Source organism: Arvicanthis niloticus, chromosome 10 (genome assembly GCF_011762505.2).
Source record: "Arvicanthis niloticus isolate mArvNil1 chromosome 10, mArvNil1.pat.X, whole genome shotgun sequence".
NCBI lineage: Eukaryota > Metazoa > Chordata > Mammalia > Rodentia > Muridae > Arvicanthis > Arvicanthis niloticus.
The window spans coordinates 38,060-63,004 of NC_047667.1; positions in this window are offsets into that span (position 1 = coordinate 38,060).

The following is a 24,945-nucleotide window of genomic DNA, read 5'->3' on the forward strand; positions in this document are numbered from 1 at the left end:
CTCTAGATAACGGAGTTCCTTTTAAAATACGAGGGATAACCCAATTAGTTCTTTTTATGAACTGAAGCCGCTTGCTTTTAGGATATTTGTTGGTAATCTCTCGCAAACAGATACTACATGCTCTTTGCCAGTGTTCATCTTGTGCCCATAACGAGGTTATTTCTGCATTAGTAAAAGGTAAAACAATTTCAGCCGGGTCCATTCCAACTAACTGTCTAAGTCTTATTTTTCCTTTCAGTATTAATTCAGAAACCTTCTCAATGTAGGTTTTTAACTTTTTACTCTGTTTATGAGCTAAAAATATCCACTCTAGGATATAATCTTCTCTCTGCATAAGAATTCCAGTAGGAGAGTGAGTAGAAGGTAAAATAACTAAGATGCAGGCCATTTTTGGATCATTTTCCAATTTTTCCATTTCATTTGAAAAAAAAAGGCATGCAGCATTCATTTGATACTTATTGACTTGTGTCTTTTCTTCTATGGACTTCCAATGGGCGAGAGATTTACCGCAACAGAGGAGAGAACAGAAAAGCATCCCGAGAGAGGGGAAGACAGAAGGGCATACAAAGTGAGGAGAGAACAGAAGGGCATCCAGAGATAGGAGAGAGAAGAAGGGCATCCAGAGAGAGGAGAAGTCAGTATGGCATACGGAGAGAGCAGAGAACAGAAGGGCATCCAGAGAGAGGAGAGAGCAGAAGGGCATCCAGACAAAGGAGAAGACAGAAGGGCATCTGGAGAGAGGAGAGAACAGAAGGGCATCCAGACAGAGGAGAAGACAGACGGGAAACCGGAGAGAGGAGAAGACAGAAGGGCATACAGAGAGAGGAGAGAGCAGAAGGGCATCCAGAGAAAGGAGAAGACAGAAGGGAATCCAAAGAGAGGAGAGAACAGAAAGGCATTTGGAGAGAGGACAAGACAGAAGGGAATCCACAGAGGAGAAGACAGATGGACATCCAGAAAGAGAAGAGAACAGAAGGGCATCAAGAGAGAAGAGGATGTGGTGGAAAGCCCTAGCCTCTTGTTGTCATGGTAACTCCTCTCCTGGGAGGGGCTGCGAAGGAGGAGTGAATCTTGTAAACCTTCTGTCCAATCAAATTTGTTAAATAAAGGCTACAGCCAGTGATTGGGAGGTAGAAGAGGAGAGGGAGGAGCCATAGGCAGGAAAAGTGAAGAAGATGAGGAGAGCCGGGGGAGAGAGGGAGGTGAGAAGTTGGCAGTTGGTCGAAGCAAAGGGCTGTTGGTGGAGAGAGAGAAGATGAAGATGACCTAGGAAACCGCCAGTTGTTAAGAGCGCTCATAGACAGGGAATAGAGTAGTTTAATGGTAAATCTGCCCAATCTAGGCATGCAGCATTCATTTGATACTTATTGACTTGTGTATTTTCTTCTATGGACTTCCAATGGGCGAGAGATTTACCACAACAAGAGGACACAAGGGCATCCAGAGAGAGGAGAAAACAGAAGGGAAGCTGGAGAGAGGAGAGGACAGATGGGCATCCAGAGAGAGGAGAGAGCAGAAAGGCATCCGGAGAGAGGAGAAGACAGAATGGAATACAAAGAGAGGAGAAAACAGAAGGGCATACGGAGAGAGGAGTAGACAGAAAGGCATCCGGAGAGGAGGGGACAGAAGGGCATCCAGAAAGAGAAGAGAACAGAAGGGAATCCAGAGATAAGAGGACACAAGGGCATCCAGAGAAATTAAAGAACAGAAGGGCATCCAGAGAAGGAGAAGACAGAAGCAAATCCAGAGAAAGGAGAGAACAGAAGGGCATTCGGAGAGAGGAGAAAGTAGATGGGCATCAGGAGAGAAGAGAAGACAGATGTTTATCCGGAGAAAGGAGATGACAGAAGGGCATCCAGAGAAGAAAAAATAGGGAATCCAGAAAGAGGAGAGAACAGAAGTGCATTCAGAGTGAGGAGAAGACAAAAGGGCATCCAGAAGAGGAAAGGATAGAATGGCATCAAGAGAAAGAAGAATACAGAAGGGATTCCAGAGAGAGGAGAGAACAGAAGGACATCCAGAGATAGGAGAGACCAGAAGGGCATCAAGAGAGGAGAAGACAGAAGGGCATTCTTTGAGAGGAGAAGACAAAATGTCATTCAGAGAGAGGAGAAAACAGAAGGGCATCCAGAGAGAGGAGAAGACAGGAGGGCATCTGGAGAGAGGAGAGAACAGAAGCACATCCAGAGAGAGGAGAGAGCAGAAGGGCATCAAGATAGAGGAGAAGACAAAAGGGCATCCAGAAAGAGGAGAAGACAGAAGGGAATTGGGAGATAGGAGAAGACAGAAGGGCATCCAGAGAGAGGAGAGCAAAAAAGGCATCCACATAAAATAGTACAGAAGACCATAGAGAGAGAAAAGAAGACAGAAGGGCATCTTGATAGTGGATAGAACAGAAGGGCATCCAGAGAAGAAGAAGACAGAAGCGAATCCAGAGAGAGGAGAGAACAGAAGGGCATCAGTAGAGAGGAGAAGACAGAAGGTCGTCCAGAGAGAGGAGATGACAGAAGGGCATCCAGAGAGGAAATCAAAAATAGGGAATGCAGACAGAGGAGAGAACAGAAGTGCATCCTGAGAGAGGAGATGACAGAAGGGTATGCGGAGAGAGAAGAGAACAAATGGGCATCCAGAAAGAGGAGAGAAAAGAAGGGAATCAAGAGAGAGGAGAAGACAGAACGGAATCCAGTGAGAGGAGAGGACAGAAGGACATGGCGAGAGAAGAGAGAACAGAAGCACATCCAGAGAGATGAGAGAACAGGAGAGACTGCAGAAAGAGGAGAGAACACAAGTCCATCCAGAGACAGTAGAAGACTGAAGGACATCCAGAGAGAGAAGAGGACTAAAGGGTGTTCAGAAAGAGAAGAAGATCAAAGGGCATACAGAGATAGGAGAGGACAGAATGGCATTCAGTGAGAGGAGACAACAGAAGGGCATCCAATGTTAGGGGAGAACAGAAGGGCATCCAGAGAGTGGAGAGAACAGTAAAGCATCCTGAGAGAGGGGAAGACAGAAGGGCATACAAAGTGAGGAGAGAACAGAAGGGCATCCAGAGGGAGGAGAGAGCAGAAGGGTATCCAGAGAGAGGAGAAGTCAGTACGGCATCTGGAGAGAGCAGAGAACAGAAGGGCATACAGTGGGAGGAGAGAGCAGAAGGGCATCCAGAGAGAGGAGAAGACAGAAGGGCATCTGGAGAGAGGAGAGAACAGAAGGGCATCCAGACAGAAGAGAAGACAGAAAGGAAGCTAGAAAGAGGAGAGGACAGAGGGGTATCCAGAGAGAGGAGAGAGCAGAAGGGCATCCAGAGAGAGAGGAGAGAAGGTAATCCAAAGAGAGGAGAGAACAGAAGGGCATTTGGAGAGAGGAGAAGACAGAAGGTCATCCAGAGAGGAGAGGACAGAAGGCCTCCAGAGAGACGACAGAACAGAAGGGCATCCAGAGAGAAGAGGACACAAGGGCATCCAGAGAGAGGAGAGAACAGAAGAGCATCCAGAGAAGAAGACAGAAGCGAATCCAGAGAGAGGAGAGAACCGAAGGGCATTCGGAGAACATTGAGAACAGATGGGCATCGGGAGAGAGGAGTAGACAGAAGTTTATCTGGAGAGAGGAGATGACAGAAGATCATCCAGAGAGAGGAGAGAACAGGAAGGCATCAAGAGAGAAGAGGACACAAAGGCATCTAGAGAGAGAGGAGAAAACAGAAGTGTATCCAGAGTTAGGAGAAAATTGTCTTGCATCCAGAGAGAAGAGTAGACAGAAGGGCATTCGGAGATATGGGAGAACAAAAGGGCATTGGAAGAGAGGGAAAGACAGAAGGGCATCCAGAGAGAGGAGAGGAGAGAAGGGCATCTAGAGTGAACAGAGAACAGAAGTGCATTCAGAAAGAGGAAAAAACAGAAGGGAATTGGGAGATAGGAGAAGACAGAAGGGTATCCAGAGAGAGGAGAGGACAGAATGGCCGCCAGGGAGAATAAAGAGCAGAAGGGCATGCAGAGAGAGGAGAGGACAAAAGGGCAACCACAGAAAAGAGTACAGAATGCCATACAGAGACAGGAGAAGAGAGAAGGGCATCTAGATAGAGGAGAGAACAGAAGAAAATCTAGAGAGAGGAGAGAACATAAGGGCATCCAGAAAGAGGAGAGGAAAGAGGGGCATCAAGAAATTGGAGAGAACAGAAGTGCATCCATAGAGAGGAGAACACAGTTGGGAATCCAGAGATAGGAGAGACCAGAAGGGCATTCAGAGAGAGGAGAGAGCAGAAGGGCATCCAGAGAGAGGAGAGAGCAGAAGGGCATCCAGAGAGAGTAGAGCAAAAAAGGGCATCCACATAAAATAGTACAGAAGGCCATACAGAGAGTGGAGAAGACGGAAGGGCATCCAGATAGAGGAGAGAGCAGAACTTCACCAAGAAAGAGCAGAGAACAGAAGGGCATTTGGAGAGAGGAAAGAACAGAAGGGCATCGGGAGAGAGAAGAAGACAGAAGGTCATCCAGAGAGAGTAGAGAACAGAAGTGCATCCAGAGAAAGGAGAAGAGAAAAGGACATCCAGAGAGAGGAGAGGATAAAAAGGGCATCCAGAGAGAGGAGAGACCAGACGGGAATCCAGAGAGAGGAGAAGCCAATAGGGCATCCGGAGCGAGGAGAGAAGAGAAGGGCATTCAGAAAGAGTAGAGAACAGAAGGGAATCAAGAGAGAGGAGAAGACAGAAGGGAAGCCAGAGAGAGGAGAGGACAGAAGGGCATCCAGAGAGAGGAGAGAACAGAAAGGCATCCAGAGAAGAATACAGAAGCGAATCCAGAGAGAAGAGTGAACAGAACGGCATTTGGAGAGAGGAGAGAACAGAAGGGCATCGGGAGAGAGGAGAAGACAGAATGTCATCCTGAGAGAGGAGAGAACAGTAGGGTATCCAGAGAGAGGAAAAGATAAATAGCGAATGCAGAGAGAGAGAGGAGAGAACAGAAGTGCATCCTGAGGGAGGGTCAACAGAAGGAAATGCAGAGAGAGGAGAAAAGAGAAGGGCATCCAGAAAGAGGAGAGAACAGAAGGGCATCAAGAGAGAAGAGAAGACAGAAGGGAATCCAGAGAGAGGAGAGAAGAGAAGGACATACTGAGAGAAGAGAGTACAGAAGCACATCCAGGGAGATGAGAGAACAGGAGAGACTGCAGAAAAAGGAGAGAACACAAGAGCATCCAGAGTCAGTAGAAGACGGAAGGACATCCAGAGAGAGAAGGGGAATGAAGGGCATCCTTAGAGAGAAGAATACCAAACGTCATCCATAGAGAGGAGAGGACAGAATGGCATCCAGTGAGAGGAGAGAACAGAAGTGAATCCAATGTTAGTGGAGAACAGAAGAACATCGAGAGATAGGAGAGAGCAGAAGGGCATGCAGAGAGAGGAGAAGTCAGTACAGCATCCAGAGAGAGCAGAGAACAGAAGTGCATCCAGAGAGACGAGAGAGCAGAAGGGCATCTGGAGAGAGGAGAAGACAGAAGGGAATCCAAAGATAGTAGAGTTCAGAAGGGTATTCGGATAGAGGAGAAGACAGAAGGGCATATAGAGAGGAGAAGACAGAAGGGCATCCGGAAAGAGAAGAGAACAGAATGGCATCCAGAGAGAGAGGAGAAGACAGTAGTGTATCCAGAGTAAGGAGAAAATTGTCGGGCATCCAGAAAGAGGAGAAGACAGATGGGCATCAGGAGAGATGGGAGAACGAACAGAAGGGCATAGGATGAGAGGGAAAGACAGAAGGGCATCCAGAGAGAGGAGAGGACAGTAAGGCATCTAGAGAGAGCAGAGAACAGAAGTGCATTCAGAAAGAGGAAAGACAGAAGGGAATTGGGAGATAGGAGAAGACAGAAGGGCATCCAGAGAGAGGAGAGGACAGAATGGTCACCAGAGAGAAAAAAGAGCAGAAGGGCATGCAGAGAGAGGAGAGGACAGAAGGGCATCCACAGAACAGAGTATAGAATGTCATACAGAGACAGGAGAAGATAGAAGGTCATCTAGATAGAGGAGAGAATAGAAGATCATCTAGCGAAAGGAGAGAACATAAGGGCATCCATAGAGAGGAGAGGACAGAGGGGCTTCAAGAAATAGGAGAGAACAGAAGCACATCCATAGAGAGGAGAAGACAGCTGGGAATCCAGAGATAGGAGAGAAGAGAAGGGCATTCAGAGTGATGAGAGAGCAGAAGGGCATCCAGATAGAGAAAAAGAGAGAAGGGCATCTGAAGAGAGGAGAGAACAGAAGGGCATCCAGAGAGAGGAGATGACAGAAGGGCATCTGGAGAGAGGACAGTATAATAGTACATCCCGAGAGAGGAGAGGACAGAATGGCATTCAGTCAGAGGAGAGAATTGAAGGGCATCTAGAGAGAGGAGAAGACAGAAGGGTATCCAGTGTGAGGAGAAAATTGTCAGGCATCCAGAGAGGAGAGACAGAAGGGCATCGAGACAGAAAAGAGAACAGAAAAGCATAGGGATAGAGGAGAAGACAGGAGGGCATCCATAAAGAGGAGAGGAAAGAAGGGCTTCTAGATAGAGGAGAGAACAGAAGTGCATCCAGAAAGAGGAGAAGAGAGAATGCATCTAGATGCAGTAGAGGACAGACGGGCATCTAGAGAGATGAGAGGACAGAAGGGCATCCAGGGAGAGAAGAGAAAATAAGGGCATGCAGAGAGAAGAGAAGACACAAGGGCATCCAGAGACAGGGGAGGATAGAAGGGCATCCACAGAAAAGAGGACAGAAGGCCATCCAGAGTGAGGAGAAGACAGCAGGGCATCTGGATATAGGAGAGAACAGAAAGGCATCTAGAGAGAGGAGAGAACAGAACGGCATCCAGAGAGAGGGGAGGACAGAAGGGCATCCAGAGAGAGGAGAGAACAGAAGGGAACCCAGACAGAGGAGAATACAGAAGGGCATTCAGAGAGAGAAGAAGACAGAAGGGCATACAGAGAGAGAAGAGAAAAGATGGGCATCCAGTGAGAGGTGAGAAACGAAGGGCATCTAGAGAGAGGAGAAGACAGAAGGGTATCCAGTTTGAGGAGATAATTGTCAGTCATCCAGAGAGATGAGAGACAGAAAGGCATCGAGACAGAAAAGAGAATAGAAGGGCATAGGGATAGAAGAGAAGACAGAAAGGCATTCAGAGAGAGGAGAGGACAGAAGGGCATCCAGAGAGACTAGAGAAAAGAAAGGCATCCAGAGAGAAAAGCAGACGTAATGGCATCTAGAGAGAGGAGAGAAGAGAAGGGAATCCAGAAATATTAGAGGAGAAAAAGGGAATCCAGAGAGATGAGAGAACCGAAGCGCATCCAGAGACAGGAGACGACAGAAGGGCATCCAGAGTGAAGAGATGACAGAAGGACATCCAGAGAGAGGAGAGTGAAGAAGCCCCTCGAGAGAGAGGAGAGGATAGAAGGGATCCAGAGAGAGGAGAGAACAGAAAGCCATCCAGAGAGAAAGAGATCAGAAGGGCCTCCATGGAGAGGAGAGGTCAGAAGGGAATCCAGACGGAGGAGAGAACAGAAGGGCATCTGGAAAGAAGAGAAGACAGAAAGGCATCCACAGAGAGGAGAGAACAGAATGGCATCCAGAGAGCTTAGAAGAAAGAATGGCATCCAGAGAGAGTAGAGAATAGAATGGTATCCAGAGAGTGGAGTAACCATAAGAACATCCAGTGAGAGAAGAGAACATAAGGGCATCCAGAGAGAATAGAGGACAGAAGGGCATGTAGAGAGAGCAGAGAACAGAAGAGTATCCAAAAAAACGAGTAGATAGAAGGGCATCAGGAGATAGGAGAAGACAGAAGGGAATCCAGAGAGAGGAGAGGACAGAATGGCCTCCAAAGAGAAGAGTGAGCAGAAGGGCATCCATAGAGAAGAGAGGACATAAGGGCATCCACAGAAAAGGGTACAGAAGGCCATACAGAGAGAGGAGAATACAGAAGGGCATCTAGATAGAGGAGAGAACAGAAGGGCATCTAGTGAGAAGAGAGAACAGAAGACCATCCAGTGAGGGGAGAAGATAGAAGGGCTTCCAGAGAGTGGAGAGAACAGAAGGTCATCCGGAAAAAGGAGAACAGAGAAGGCATCTAGATGGAGAAGAGGACAGACGGACATCCTGAGAAAGGAGAGGACAGAAGGGCATCCAGAGAGAAAATTGAACAGAAGGGTATCCAGAGAGAGGAGAGGACAGAAAGGCATCTAGAGAGAGCAGAGAACAGAAGTGCATCCAGAAAGAGGAAAAGACAAAAGGGCATTGGGAGATTGGAGAAGACAGAAGGGCATCCAGAGAGAGGAGAGGACAGAATGGCCGCCAGAAAGAAGAGAGTGCAGAAGGGTATGCAGAGAGAGGAGGGGACACAATGGCATTTACAAAAAAGAGTATAAAATGCCATACAGAGACAGGAGAAGAGAGAAGGGCATCTAGATATAGGAGAGAACAGAAGAGCATCTAGAGTGAGAAGAGAACACAAGGGCATCCAGAAAGAGAGAGAGGACAGAAGGACATACAGAGAGAGGAGAGAAGAAAAAGGCATCCAGAAAGAGGGTAAGACAGAAGGGATTCCAGAGTGAGGAGGGAAAAGAAGGGCATCCAGACAGAAAAGAGAGGAGGCATCCAGATGGAATAGAGTACAGACGGGCATTGTGAGAGAGGAGAGGACAGAAGGGTATCCAGGTAGAGAAGAGAACAGAAGGGAATGCAGAGAGAGGAGAGGTCAGAGGGCATCTAGAGAGAGCAGAGAACAGAAGAGCAACCAGAAATAGGAGATGGCAGGAGGGCATCAGGAGATAGGAGTAGACAGAATGGCATCTAGAGAAAGGAGAGAACAGAACGGCATTCAGAGAGAGGAGCAAACAGAAGGGCATCCATGGAGAGAAGGGGTCAGAAGGGCATTGAGAGATAAAAGTGCATCCCGAGAGAGGAAAGGACAGAATTGCATCCAGAGAGAGGAGAGCACAGAAGGGCATCCAGAGTGAGGAGAAGACAGAAGGGCATCCATAGAGAGGAGAGGACAGAATGGACATCCGTAGAGAGGAAAGAACAGAAGGGCATCTAGAGAAAAGAGAACAGAAGAGAATCCAGAAAGAGGATAGAACAGAAGGTCATCTAGACAGAGCAGAAGACTGAAGGACATGAAGAGAGAGAAGAGGACAGAAGGGCATCCAGAGAGAGAAGACAGAACAGAATCCAGAGTGAGGATAGAATTGAAGGGCATTTAGAGAGAGGAGAGGACAGAGGGCATCAAAAGAGAGGAGAGAACAAAAGCCGTCCAAAAAAGGAGACGACAGAAGGACATCCTGAAAGATGAGAGAACAGAAGGGCATCCAGTGAGAGGAGAAGACAGAAGGGAATCCAGAGAGAGAGGAGAATACAGAAGGGCATCCAGAGAGAGGGGAGAACAGAAGGGCATCCAGAGTGAGAAGAGGACACAATGGCATCCAGAGAGAGGAGAATACAGAAGGGCATTCAGAGAGAGGGGAGAACAGAAGGGCATCAAGTGAGAGAAGAGGACACAATGGCATCCAGAGAGAGGAGAATACAGAAGGGCATCCAGAGAGAGGGGAGAACAGAAGGGTATCTAGAGAGAGGAGAGGACAAAAGGGCATACAGAGAGAGGAGAGAACAGAAGGGCATCCAGAGAAAGGAGAAAACAGAAGGGCAGCCCGAGAGAGGAGAGGTCAAAAGGGCATCTCGAGAGAAGAAAGAACAGAAGGGCATCCAGAGAGATGAAAGAACAGGAGACAAAAGAGAAAGAAGAGAGAACAGCATTCCATCCAGAGAGAGCATAAGAATGAAGGACATCCTGAGAGAGAAGAGGACTGAATGGCATTCAGAGATAGGAGAAGACAGAAGGGTATCCAGAGAGAGGAGATGACAGAAACGCATTCAGGGAGAGGAGAGAACAGAAGGGCATCTAGAGAGAGGAGAAGACAGAGGGGTATTTTGTGTGAGGAGAAAATCATCAGTCATCCAAAGAAAGGAGAAAACAGAAGGGCATCTAGAGAGAAGAGAACAGTAGAGAATCCAGAAAGAGCAGAGGACAGAAGGGAATCAAGAGAGAGGAGAGAATAGAAGGGCATCCAGCGAGAGGAGAAGGCAGAAGGGCATCCGGAGAGAGGAGAGGACAGAAGGGCATCCCGAGAGAATTGAGAACAGAAAGACATCCAGAAAGAAGAAAGAATAGATGAGAATCTAAAAAGAGGAGAGTACAGAAAGGCATCCAGAGAGAGGTGAATACTGAAGGACATCCAGAGAACGAAGAAGACAGAAGGGCATCCAGAGAGAGGAGAGGAGAGAAGGCCATCCAAGTAGAGAAGAGGACAGAAGAGCATCCAGAGAGAAGAGAGGACAGAAGGGCATCTAGAAAGAGCAGAGAACAGAAGGGCATCCAGAAAGAGAAGAAGACAGAAGGACATTCAGAGAGAGGAGAGGACAAAATTACATCCCAAGAGAAGAGAGAACAGAAGGGCATCCAGAGAGATGATAGAACAGGAGAGAATATAGAAAGAGGAGAGAGAACAGAAGTCCATTCAGAGATATCAGAAGACTGAAGGACATCCTGAGAGAGAAGGGGACTTAAGGGCATCCGGAGAGAGGAGAAGACAGAAAGATATCCAGAGAGAGGAGAATATTGTCAGGCATCCAGAGACAGGAGAAGACAGAAGGGCAACTAGAGAGAAGAGAACATTAGAGAATCCAGAAAGAGCACAGGACAGAAGGGCATACAGAGAGAGGAGAGGACAGAAGGACATCCTGAGAGAAAAGAGAACAAAAGGGCATCCAGAGGAGAGAATACAGAAGGGCATCTAGAGGGAAGAGAACAGTAGAGAATCCAGAAAGAGCTGAGGACAGAAGGGCATCCAGAGAGAGGAGAGAATAGATGATAGAACAGGAGAGAATACAGAAAGAGGAGAGAACAGGAGCCCATCCTAGAATAGAAGAGCATCCAGCGAGAGTAGAAGGCAGAAGGGCATCTGGAGAGAGGAGTGTAAAGAAGGGCATCCCGAGAGTGTTGAGAACAGAAAGGCATCCAGAGAGAAGAGAGAACAGAAGAGAATCCAAAAGAGGAGAGAAAAGAAGCACATCCTGAGAGATGATAGAACAGGGGAGAATACAGAAAGAGGAGACAACAGAAGCCCATACAGAGAGAGCAGAAGACTGAAGGACATCCTGAGAGAGAAGGGGACAGAAAGGCATCCACAGAGAGGAGAAGACAGAAGGGTATCCAGAGAGAGAAGAGGACAGAATGGCATCCAGTGAGAGGAGAGAACAGAAGGACATCCAATGTTTGGGGAGAACAGCAGGGAATCCAGAGAGAGGAGAGGACAGAAGGGCATCCAGACAGAGGACAAGACAGAAGGGAAGACAGAGAGAGGAGAGGACAGAAAGGCATCCAGAGAGAGGAGAAGACAAAAGGGAATCCAATGAGAGGAGAGAACAGAAGGGTATTCAGAGAGAGGAGAAGACAGAAGGTCATCAATGGAGAGGAGAGGACAGAATGGCATCCAGAGAGAGAAGAAAACAGAAGGGCATCCAGAGAGAGGAGAAGACAGAAACACATCTACAGGGAGGGGAGAACAGAAGGGCATCCAGAGTGCAGAGAAGACAGAAGTGCATCCAGTGAGAGTAGAGAATAGAACCTTATGCAGAGAGCAGGAGAAGACAGAAGAACATCCCGAGATAGGAGAGAATATAAGGGCATCCAGAGAGAATAGAGGACAGAAGGGCATGTAGAGAGAGTAGAGAACAGACAGGTATCCAGAAAGAGAAGAAGACAGAACGGCATCGGGAGATAGGAGAAGACAGAAGTGCTTCCAGAGAGAGGAGTTGATAGAATGGCCTCCAGAGAGAAGAGAGAAAAGAAGGGCATCCAGAGAGAGGATAGGGCAGAAGGGCATCCACAGAAAAGAGTACATAAGACCATACAGAGAGAGGAGAAGACAGAAGGGCATCTAGATAGAGGAGAGAACAAAAGGGCACCTAGAGAGAGGAGAGAACAGAAGGGCATCCAGAGTAGGAGAAGACAGAGCGAATCCAGAGAGAGAAGAGAACAGAAGGGCATTTGGAGATAGGAGAAGACAGAAGGGCATCCAGATAGAGGAGAGGATAGAACGGCATCCAGAGAGAGTAGAAGACAGAAGGGAATCCAGAGAGAGGAGAGAACAGAAGGGCATCCAGAGAGAGGTGAGTAAAGAAGGGCATCCAAAGAGAGAAGAGTGAAGAAGGGCATCCAGAGAGAGGAGAGGACAGAAAGGATCCAGAGCTAGGAGAGAACAGAAAGCCATCCAGAGAGAGGAGAAGACACAAGGGCATTCATGGAGAGGAGATGTCAGAAGGGCATACAGAGAGAGGAGAGAACAGAAGGGAGTCTAGAGAGAGGAGAAGACAGAAACACATCCACATGGAGGGGAGAACTGAAGGGCATCCTGAGCACAGGAAAGACTGAATTGCATCCAGGGATAGTAAAGAGTAGAACGGTATCCAGAGAGCGGAGAAGACAGAAGAACATCCAGAGATAGGAGAGAACATAAGGGCATTCAGAGAGGTCAGAGGACAGAAGGGCATTTGGAGAGAGTAGAGACCAGAAGGGTATCCAGAATTAGGAAAAGGCAGAAGGGCATTGGGAGATAGGGGAAGACAGAAGGGCTTCCAGAGAGAGGAGTTGACAGAATGGCCTCCAGAGAGAAGAAGGAAAAGAAGGGCATCCAGAGAGAGAAGAGATCAGAATGGCATCCAGAGAAAAGAGTAAAGAAGGCCATACAGAAAGAGGAGAAGATAGAAAGGCATCTACATAGAGAAGAGAACAGAAGGGCATCTAGAGAGAGGAGATAACAGAAGTTCATCCAGAGAGAGGAGAGGAAAGAAGGGCATCCAGAGAGAGGAGAGGACAGAAGGGCATCCAGAGAGAGTAGTGTGAACAAGGGCATCCAGAGAGAAGAGAGGACAGAAGGGATCCAGAGAGAGGAGAGAACAGAAAGCCAACCACAGAGAAGAAAAGACAGAAGGGCATCCATGGAGAGGTGATGTCAGAAGGGCATCCAGAGAGAGGAGAGAACAGAAGGGCGTCAAGCGAGAGGAGAAGAAAGAAACACATCCACAGGGAGGGGAGAACTGAAGGGCATCCAGAGCACAGAGAAGACAGAACTGCATCCAGAGAGAGTAGAGAGTAGAACGGTATCCAGAGAGCGGAGAAGACAGAAGAACATCCAGAGATAGGAGAGAACATAAGGGCATCCAGAGAGGATAGAGAACAGAAGGGCATGTAGAGAGAGTAGAGACCAGAAGGGCATCCAGAAATAGGAGGAGACAGAAGGGTATTGGGAGATAGGATAAGACAGAAGGGCTTCCAGAGAGAGGAGTTGACAGAATGGCCTCCAGAGAGAAGAGGGAAAAGAAGGGCATCCAGAGGAAGAAGAGGTCAGAAGGGCATCCAGAGAAAAGAGTAAAGAAGGCCATACAGCAAGAGGAGAAGACAGAAGGGCATCTAGGTAAAGAAGAGAACTGAAGGGCATCTAGAGAGAGGAGGCAAAAAGAAGGGCATCCAGAGAGAGGAGAAGACAGAAGGGAATCCAGAGAGAGGAGAGAACAGAAGGGCATCCAAAGAGAGGAGAAGAAAGAAGGACATCTTGAGAGAGGAGAGAACAGAAGGGGATCCAGAAAGAGGAGAGAACAGAAGGGCATCAAGAGAGAAGAGAAGACAGAAGGGCATCCAGAGAGAGGAGAGAACAGAAAGGCATCCAGTTACAGGACAGAGCAGAAGGGCATCAAGAGAGAGGAGAAGACAGTAGGGCATCCAGAGAGAAGAGAGACAAGAAAAGCATCCAGAGAGAGGAGAGACCAGAAGGACATCTAGTGAGAGGAGAATACAGAAGGGAAGCCGAAGAGATGAGAAAACAGAAGGGCATAAGAAGAGAAGAGAAGACAGAAGGCCATCCAGAGAGAGGAGAGGACAGAAGGGCATCCAAGGAGAAGAGTTGATAGAATGGCCTCCAGAGAGTAGAGACAAAAGAAGGGCATCCAGACGAGGAGAGTTCAGTAGGGCACCCACAAAAAAAAGAGTAAAGTAGGCCATACAGAGAGAGGAGAAGACAGAAGGGCATCTAGATAGAGGAGAGAACAGAAGGGCATCTAGAGAGAGGAGAAAAGAGAAGGGGATCCAGAAAAGGAGAAGACAGAGCGAATCCAGAGAGAGAAGAGAACAGAAGGGCATTTGGAGAGAAGAGAAGACAGAAGTGCATCTGGAGGGAGGATAGAACAGAAGGGCATCCAGAGACAGGAGAGTACAGAAGACAATCCAGAGAGAGAAGAAGACAGAAGGGCATCCAAAGGGAGGAGAGAACAGAAGGGCATCCAGAGAGATGAGAGTACAGGAGAGCCTCCATAGAGAGAAGAGAACAGAATGGCAACCAGAGAGATTAGAGGACCAAACGAAATCCAGAGAGACAAGAGGACAGAATGGCATGCAAGAGAGGACAGGACAGAATGGCATGCAAGAGAGCACAGGACAGAAGGGCATCCAGAGAGAGGAGAGGACAGAAGGGCATCCAGAGAGAGGAGAAGACAGAAGCACATCCAGAGATAGGAGCGAAAAGAAGTGCATCCATAGACAGGAGAAGACAGAGTGCATCCAGAGAGTGGAGATTACAGAAGGGCATCCAGAGAGAAGAGAAAAGAAGGGCATTCGTATAGAGGAGAGGACATAGAGGCATTCAGAGAGAGGAATTAAGAGAAGGGCATCAAGAAAGAAGAGAAGACAGAAGGGCATCTCTATAAAGGAGAGAACAGAAGGTCATCCAGAGAGAAGATACAACAGGAGGTCATCCAGAGAGAAGAAAATGCAGAAGGGCATACAGAGAGAGGAGAGGACAGAAGGATATCTGGAGAGAGGAGAGAACAGAAGGGCATCCAGAGAAAGGGTGTGCAGAGGGCATCCTGAGACTGGAGAGAACAGAAAATCATCCAGAGAGAGGAGAGAAGAGAAGCACATCAAGAGAGAGGAACAGATAGAATGTCATCCAGAGAGAGGAGAGAACTGAAGGACATCCAGAGAGAGTAGAAGATAGAAGTGCATCGAGAGAGAGGAGAGGACAGAAGGGCATGTAGATAGAGGAGAGAACAAAAAAGCATCCAGAGAGAGGAGAAGAAAGAAGGTCATGCAGTCAGAGGAGAGGACAGAAGGGCATCCGGAGAGAGGAGAGGTCAGAAGGGCATCCAGAGAGAGGAGAGGACACAAGGGCATCCAGAGATATGAGAGAACAAAAGATCTTCCAGAGAGAGTAGAGAACAGAAAAACATCGACAGTGATGAGGGAACAGAAGATGATCCAGAGAATGAAGGGAACAGAAGGGCATCAAGAGGGATGAGAGGACAGAATAGAATCTAGAGAGAGGATACAACAGAAGGGCATCCTGAGAGATGATGAGACAGAAGGACATCCAAAGAGAGGAGAGGACAGAAGGTCATCCAGAGAGAGGAGAAGACAGAAGGGCATCTGAATAGATGAGAGAAAAGAATATCATCCAGAGAGAGGAGACCAAAGAAGGTCATCCAGTGTGACAAAAAGACAGAAGGGCATCCAGAGAGAGAGGAGGGAACAGAAGGGCTTCCAGAGATAGGAGAGAACAGAAGGGCCTGTAGAGAGAGGAGGCAACAGAAGGTCATCCAGAGAGAGGACAAGACAGAAGGGGATACACAGAGAGGAGAGGACAGAAGGGAATCCGGAGAGAGGAGAGAACAGAAGGGCATACAGAGAGAAGAGAAGACAGAAGGGCATCCAGAGAGAAAATAGGAAAGAAGGGAATCCAGAAAGAGATGAGAACAGAAGGGCATCTAGAGAGAGGAGAGGACAGAAGGGCATCTGGATAGAGGAGAAAAAAGAAGGTCATCCAGAGAGAGGAGAGAAAAGAAGGTCATCCATAGAGAAAAAAAGACAGAAGGGCATCCAGAGATCGGAGAAGACACAAGGGCACCAAGAGAGGTGAAGACTCAAGGTCATCTAGAGAGAGGAGAGAACAGAAGGGCACCAGAGCAATGAGAGTACAGGAGAGCCTCCATAGAGAGAAGAGAACAGAAAAGCAAAGAGCAATATTAGAGAACAGAAGGGCATCCAAGAGAGGAGAGAACAGAAGGGCATCCATAGAGAGGAGAGATCATAAGTGCATTGAGAGAGGAGAGAAGACAGATCATCTAGAGAGAGGAGAGAACAGAAGGGCATCTAGAGATATGTGAGTACAGAAGAGCCTCCATAGTGAGAAGAGAATAGAAAGGCAAAGAGAGATATTAGAGGACAGAAGGTAATCCAGAGAGAGGAGAGGAAAGAAGGGCATCAAGAGAGGGGAGAAGACAGAAGGGCATTCAGAGAGAGAGGAGAGAACATAAGTGCATCCAGAGAGAGAAAAAGAAAGATGATCCGGAGAGAGGAGAGAATAGAAGGGCATCCAGAGAGAGTAGAGACAGAAGGGTATCCAGAGAGAAGAGAAGAGAGAAAGGCATCCAGAGAGAGGAGAGAACAGAAGGGCATCCAGAGAGAGGAGAAGACAGAAGGGGATACAGATAGAGGAGAGGACAGAAGGGAATCCGGAGAGAGGAGAGAACAGAAGGGCATCCAGAGAGAAGAGAAGACAAATGGGCATCCAGAGAGAAAAGGGGAAAGAATGGAATCCAGAGAGAGAAGAGAACAGAAGGGCATCCAGAGAGAGGAGAGGACACAAGGTTATTCAGAGAAATGAGAAAACAGAAGTTCTTCCAGAGAGAGGAGGGAACACAACGGCATCTACAAAGATGAGGCAACAGAAGATCATCCAGAGAGAGTAGTGAACAGAAGGACATCCAGAGGGATGGGAGGACAGAATAGAATCTAGAGAGAGGAGACAACAGAAGGGCATCCAGAGAGAGGAGAGGACAGAAGGCATCCAGAGAGAATAAAGAACAGAAGGGCATCCCGGGAGGGGACAGGACAGAAGGGCATCCAGAGAGAGGAGAATACAGAAGGGCATCCAGAGATAGGAGCAAACAGAGTTGCATCCAGAGGGAGGAGAAGACAGAATGCATCCAGAGAGAGGACATTACAGAAGGGCATCCAGAGAGAAGAGAAAAGAAGGGCATCCATAGAGAGGAGAGGACAAAAGAACATCCAGAGAGAGGAATGAAGACAGAAGGGCATCGGGATAGAGGAAAGAACAGAAGGTCATCCAGAGAGAAGAGACAACAGGAGGTCATCCAGGGAGAAGAAAAAACAGAAGGGCATACAGAAAGAGGAGAGGACAGAAGGATATCTGGAGAGAAGAGAGAACAGAAGGGCATCCAGAGAAAGGGCGGGCAGAAGGGCATCATGAGACTGGAGAGAACAGAAAATATCCAAAGAGAGGAGAGAAGAGAAGCACATCCAGAGAGAGGAGCAGAAAGAAGGTCCTGCAGTCAGAGGAGAGAACAGAAGGGCATCCAAAGAGAGGAGAAGACAGAATGGCATTGAGTGAGAGGAGAGGACAGAAGGCCATCCAGAGAGAGGAGAAAACAGAAGGGCATCCAGAGAGAGTAGAGACAGAAGGGCATCCAGAGACAAGAGAGGAAAGAAGGGCATCCAGAGAGAGAGAAGAGAATAGAAGTGTATCCAGAGAGAGGAGAGGACACAAGGGTATTCAGAGAAATGAGCAAACAGAAGATCTTCGAGAGAGAGGAGAGAACAGAATGACATCCACAGAGATGAGGGAACAGAAGATCATCCAGAGAGAGAAAAAAAACAGAAGGGTATCCAGAGGGATGAGAGGACAGAATAGAATCTAGAGAAAAGAGACAACAGAAGGGCATTAAGAGAGATGATTAGACAGAAGGGCATCCAGAGAGAGGAGAGGACAGAAGGGTATCCAGAGAGAGGAAAGAACAGAAGGGCAATCAGAGAGAGGAGAAGACAGAAGGGCATCTGGATAGAGGAGAGAAAAGAAGGTTATCCAGAGAGAGGAGACAAAAGAAGGTCATCCATAAAGACAAAAAGGCAGAAGGGCATCCAGAGAGCTGAGAAGACACAAGGGCATCGAGAGAGGAGAAGACACAAGGTCATATAGAGAGAGGAGAGAACAGAAGGGTGGCAGAGCAATGAGAGAACAGGAGAGCCTCCATAAAGAGAAGAGAACAGAAAGGCAAAGAGAGATATTAGAGGACAGAAGGGAATCCAGAGAGAGGAGAGGACAGAAGGGCATCCAGAGAAGGGAGAAGGCAAAAAGCATTCCAGAGAGAGGAGAGAACATAAGTGCTACAAAAGAGAGGAGAAGACAGATCATCAAGAGAGAGGAGAGAACAGAAGAGCAACCAGAGATATGAGAGTACAGAAGAGCCTCCATAGAGAGAAGAGAACAGATAGGTAAAGACATATATTAGAGGACAGAAGGGAATCCAGAGAGACAAGAGGACAGAAAGGCATCGAAGAGAGGAGAGAACAGAAGGGCATCCAGAGAAAGGAGAGGACAGAACAACATCCACAGAGATGAGGGAACAGAAGATCATGCAGAGAGTTAAAGGAACAGAAGAGCATCCAGAGTAATGAGAGGACAGAATAGAATCTAGAGAGAGGATACAACAGAAGGGCATCCTGAGAGATGATAAGAAAGAAGGGCTTCCAGAGAGAGGAGAGGATAGAAGGGCATCCATAGAGAGGAGGTTAAAGTAGGGCAAAGAGAGCAGAGAACAGAAGGGAATCCAGAAAGAGGAGAGAACAAAAGGGCATTCAGAGAGAGGAGAGGACAGAAGGGCATCCACAGAGAGGGGAGAACAGAAGAGCATCGAGAGATAGAGAACAGAAGGGTATCCAAAGCGAGGAGAGGACAGAAGGACAACAGAGACAAGTGAAAACAGAAGGGCATCCAGAGAGAAGAGAGAACAGAAAGGCATCCAGAGAGAGGAGAGGACACAAGGGCATCCAGAGAGATGAGAGAACAGAAGATCATCCAGAGAGAGAAGAGAACAGAAGGGCATACAGAGAGAGGAGAGGACACAAGGGCATCCAGAGAGATGAGAGAACAGAAGAACATCCAGGGAGAGAAGAGAACAAAAGGGCATACAGAGAGATGAGAGTAAAGAAGATAAACTATAGAGAGAAGAGAACAGAAGGGCAAGCAGATATTTCAGAGGACAGAATAAAATCCAGAGAGAGGAGAGGACAGAAGGGCATCCAGAGTGGGAAGAGTACAGAAGTGAATTCAGAGAGAGGAGAGGACCAAAGGGCATCCAGAGATAGGTGAGGACAGAAGGGCCTCCATAGAGAGGAGAGAACAGAAGAGCATACAGAGAGTGGAGAAAACAGAAGGGCATCGAGAGAGAAGAGAAGACAGAAGTGCATCTGGAGGGAGGATAGAACAGAAGGGCATCCAGAGAGAGGAGAGAACAGAAGACAATCCAGAGAGAGGAGAAGACAGAAGGGCATCCAAAGGGAGGAGAGAACAGAAGGGCATCCAGAGAGATGAGAGTACAGGAGAGCCTCCATAGAGAGAAGAGAACAGAATGGCAACCAGAGAGATTAGAGGATAGAAGGGAATCCAGTGAGAGAAGAGGACAGAATGGCATGCACGAGAGGAGAGGACAGAAGGGCTTCCAGAGAGAGGAAAGAACAGATGGGCATCCAGAGAGAGGAAAGAACACAAGGTTATTCAGAGAAGTGAAAAAACAGAAGATCTTCAAGAGAGAAGGGAAAAAAACGGCATCCACAGAGATGAGGGAACAGAAGATCATCCAGAGAGAGAAGGGAACAAAAGGACTTCCAGAGGGATGAGAGGACAGATTAGAATCTAGAGAGAGGAGACAACAGAAGGGCATGCAGAGAGATGATGAGACAGAAGGGCATCCAGAGAGAGTAGAGTGAAGAAGGGCATCCAGAGAGAGGAGAGGACAGAAGGGCATCTGGATAGAGGAAAGAAAAGAAGGTCATCCTGAGAGAGGAGACAGAAGAAGGTCATCCATAGAGACAAAAAGACAGAAAGGTATCCAGAGAGCGGAGAAGACACAAGGGCATCGAGAGATGAGAAGACACCAGGTCATCTAGAGAGAGGAGAGAACATAAGGGCATCCAGATATATGAGAGTACAGGAGAGCCTCCATAGAGAGAAGAGAACAGAAAGGCAAAGAGAGATATTAGAAGACAGAGGGGAATCCAAAGAGAGAAGAGGACAGAAGGGCATCCAAGAGAGGAGAGAACAGAAGGGCATTCATAGAGAGAAGGTAAGATAAGTGCATTGAGAGAGAGGAGAAGACAGATCATCTAGAGAGAGGAGAGAACAGAAAGGCATCCAGAGATATGAGAGTACAGAAGAGCCTCCATAGAGAGAAGAGAACAGAAAGGCAAAGAGGGATATTAGAGGACAGAAGGGAATCTAGAGAGAGAAGAGGAGATAAGGGAACCGAAGAGAGGAGAGAACAGATGGGCATTCAGAAAGAGGAGAGGACAGAAGGGAATCCAGAGAGGTGAGAAGACAGAAGGGCATCCAGAGAGGGGAGAGAACATAAGTTCATCCAGAGAGAGGAGAAGACAGATGATCCTGAGAGAGGAGAGAATAGAAGGGCATCCAGAGAGAGTAGAGACAGAAGGGTATCCAGAGACAAGGGAGGAAAGAAGGCATCCACAGAGAGGAGAGGACAGAAGGGCATCCAGAGAAAGGAAAGAACAGAAGGGCATCCAGAGAGAGGAAAGAAAAAAAGGGCATCCAGAGAGAGGAGAAGACAGAAGGGCATCTGGATAGAAGTGAGAAAAGAAGGTCATCCAGAGAGAGGAGACAAAAGAAGGTCATCCATAGAGACAAAAAGACAGAAGGGCATCCAGAGAGCAGAGAAGACACAAGGGCATCGAGAGTGGAGAAGACTCAAGGTCATCTAGAGGGAGGAGAGAACAGAAGGGCACCAGAGCAATGAGAGTACAGGATAGCCTCCATAGAGAGAGGAGAACAGAAAGGCAAAGTGAGATATTAGAAGACAGAAGGGAATCCAGAGAGAGAATAGGACAGAAGGGCATCCAAAAGAGGAGAGAACAGAAGGGCATCCATAGAGAGGAGAGAACATAAGTGCATCCAGAGAGAGAAGACCGAAGGGCATACAGACCGAGGAGAGGACAGAAAGGCATCCGGAGAGAGGAGAGAACAGAATGGCATCCAGAGAGAGTAGAGACAGAATGGCATCCTAAGACAAGAGAGGAAAGAAGGGCATCCAGAGAGAGGAGAGAACAGAAGGGCATCCAGAGAGAGGAGAGGATACAAGGGTATTCAGAGAAATGAGCAAACAGAAGATCTTCTAGAAAGAGGAGAGAACAGAACGGCATCCACAGAGATGAGGGAACAAAAGATCATCTAGAGACAGAAGGGAACAGAAGCGCACCCAGAGGGATGACAGGACAGAATAGAATCTAGAGAGTGGAGACAACAGTAGGGCATCCAGAGAGATGATGAGACAGAAGGGCATCCAGAGAGAGGAAAGAACAGAAGGGCATCCAGAGAGAGGAGAAGACAGAAGGGCATCTGGATAGAGGAGAGAAAAGAAGGTCATCCAGAGAGAGGAGACAAAAGAAGGTCATCTATGAAGACAAAAATACAGAAGGGCAACCAGAGAGCAGAAAAGACACAAGGGCATCTAGAGAGGAGAAGACACAAGGTCATCTAGAGAGAAGAGAGAACAGAAGGGTACCAGAGCAATAAGAGTACAGGAGAGCCTCCATAGAAAGAAGAGAACAGAAAGGCAAAGAGAGATATTAGAGGACAGAAGGGAATCCAGAGAGAGAAGAGGACAGTAGGGTATCCAAGAGAGGAGAGAACAGAAGGGCATCCAGAGAGAGCAGAGGACAGAAATGCATCCAGAGAGGGGAGAAGACAGAAAAGCATCCATAGAGAGGAGAGTACATAAGTGCATCCAGAGAGAGGAAAAGAAATATGATCAGGAGAGAGGAGAGAATAGAAGGGCATCCAGAGAGAGTAGAGACAGAAGGGTATCCAGAGACAAGAGAGGAAAGAAAGGCATCCAGATAGAGAAGAGAACAGAAGGGCATCCTGATGGTTGAGAGAACAGAAAGGCATGTAGAGAGAGGAGAAGACACAAGTGCATCCAGAGAGAGGAGAGAACAGAAGTGCAACAAGAGAGAGGAGAAGACAGAAAAGAAACCAGAGAGAGAAGAGAACAAAACGGCATTCGGAGAGAGGAAAAGACAGAAGGCCATCCATAGAGAGGAGTGGACTGAAGGGCATCTGGAAAGAAAAGGGAAGAGAGGGGCATCCAGAGAGAGGAGAGAACAGAAGGGCATCCAGAGAGAGAATAGGACACAAGAGCATCCAGAGATAAGAAAGAACAGAAGGGCATCCAAGGAGAGGAGAGAACAGAAGTGTATTAAGAGTGAGGAGAGGAAAAAAGGGCATCCAGCGAGAGGAGAGTACAGAAGGGCATCCAGGGAAAGGAGAAGACAAAAGGGCATCTGGAGAGAGGATAGAACAGAAGGGCATCCATAGAGAAGCGAAGATAGAAGGGAATCCAGAGAGAGGAGAGGACACAAGGACATCCAGAGAGATGAGAGAAGAGAAGATCATCCAGAGAGAGAAGTGAACAGAAGGGCATCAAGTGAGATGAGAGGACAGACGAGAATCTAGAGAGAGGAGAGAACAGAAGGGGATCCAGAGAAAGGAGAAGACAGAAGGGCATCCAGAGAGAAAAGAGGACAGAAGGGCATCCAGAGAGAGAGAGAGAGAGAGAAGAGGACTCAAGGGCATCCAGAGGGAGAAGAGAATAGAATGGCATACAGAAAAAGTAAAGAACAGAAGGGTATCCATAGAGAGGAGAGGACAAAAGGGCATCCAGAGAGAGGAGACGCATCCAGAAAGAGAAAAGAACAGCAGCCCATCCAGAGAGAACAGAAGACTGAAGGAAATCCAGAAAGAGAAGAGGACCGAAGGGCATCCAAAGAGAGGAGAAGACATAATAGCATACAGAGAGAGGAGAGGATAGAATGGCATCAAGTGAGAGGAGAGAACATAAGGGCATCTAGAGAGAGGAGAGAACAAAATGGCATCCAGGTAGAGGAAATTTCAGAAGGGAATTCACAGAGAGGGTAGAACAGAAGAGCATCGAGAGAGAGGAGAGAACAGAAGGGCATCCAAAGAGAGGATTGGACAGAAGGGCATCCAGAGAGAGGAGAAAACATAAGGGCATCCGCAGAGAGGAGAGAACAGAGAGGCATCCAAAGAGAGGAGAGGACAGAAGGGCATCCAGAGAGAGAAGACAGAAGGGCATGCAGTGAGTGGAGAAGACAGAAGGGCACCCAGAGAGAAGAGAGGACAGAAGCACATCCAGAGAAAAGAGAGGACACAAGGCCATCAAAGAGATGAGAGAACAGAAGAACATCCAGAAAGAGTAGAGGACACAAGACCAATTAGAGAGATGAGAGAACAAAAGATCATTGACAGAGAGGAGAGAACAGAAGGGCATCCAGAGAAATGAGAAACCAGAAGAGAATCTAGAGAGAGGTGAGGAAAGAAGGGCATCCAGAGAGAGAAGAGTACAGAAGGGCATCCAAAAAGAGGAGATTACAGAAGGGCATTCAGAGAGAAGAGAAGACAGAAGGGCATACAGAGAGAGGAAAGAACAGAAGGGTATCCAGAGAGAAGAGAGGACAAAAGGGCATCCAGAGAGAGGAGAGACATCCAGAAAGATTAGAGAACAGCAGCCCATCCAGACAGAGCAGAAGACTGAAGGAAATCCAGAGAGAGAAGAGAAAAGATGGGCATCCGAAGAGAGGAGAAGACAGAAGGGCATCCAAAAAGAGAAGACAGAAGGCCACCCACAGAGAAGAGAGGACAGAAGCATATCCAGAGAAAAGAGAGGACACAAGGGCATCAAGAGAGATGAGAGAACAGAAGAGAATCCAGAAAGATTAGAGGACACAAGGCTAATTAGAGAGGTAAGAGAACAGAAGGTCATCTACAGAGAGGAGAGAACAGAAGGGCATCCAGAGAGATTAGAGAACAGAAGAGAATCTAGATAGCGGAGAGAAAAGAAGGGCATCCAGCGGGAGAAGAGAACAGAAGGGCATCCAAACAGAGGAGAGTACAGAAGGGCATCCCGGGAAAGTAGAAGACAGAAGGGCATCTGGAGAGAGGAGAGAACAGAAGGGCATCCATAGAGAAGAGAAGACAGAAAGGCATCTGGAGAGGAGGAGAGGACACAAGGGCATCCAGAGAGATGAGAGAACATGAGATCATCCAGAGAAAAAAGAGAACAGAAGGGCATCAAGAGAGATGAGAGGACACAATTTCATCAAGATAGAGACGTGAACAGAAGGGCATCCAGAGAGTGGAGAGAACAGAAAGGTTTCAGAGAGAAGAGAGGACAAAAGCCCATCCAGAGAGAGAACTGAACATAAGGGAATCAAAAAAAGGAGAGGACAGAAGGGCATCCAGACAGAGGTGAGCCCAGAAACCCATCCAGAGAGAAGAGTACATAAGGCATCCAAAAAGAGGAGAAAACAGAAGGGCATCAAGAGAGAGGAGAGGAAAGAAAGGCATCTGGAGTGAGGAGAGACCAGAAGGGCATCCAGAGAGAGGAGAAGACAGAAAGCCATTCAGAGAGAGGAGAGTAAACAATGGCATACAGAGAGAGGAGAGAAAAAAAGGGCATCCAGAAAGAGGAGAGAATAAAATTGCATCCAGGTAGAGGATATTACAGAAGGGCATTCACAGAGGGTAGAACAGAAGAGCATCGAGAGAGAGGAGAGAACAGAAGGGCATCCAAAGAGAGGAGCGGACAGAAGGGCATCCAGAGAGAGGAGAAGACAGTAGGGCACCTAGAGAGAAGAGAGGACAGAAGGACATCCAGAGAGAAGAGAGGACACAAGGGCATCAAGAGAGATGAGAGAACAGAAGAGCATCCAGAAAGAGTAGAGGACACAAGGTCAATTAGAGAGATGAGAGAACAGAATATCATTGACAG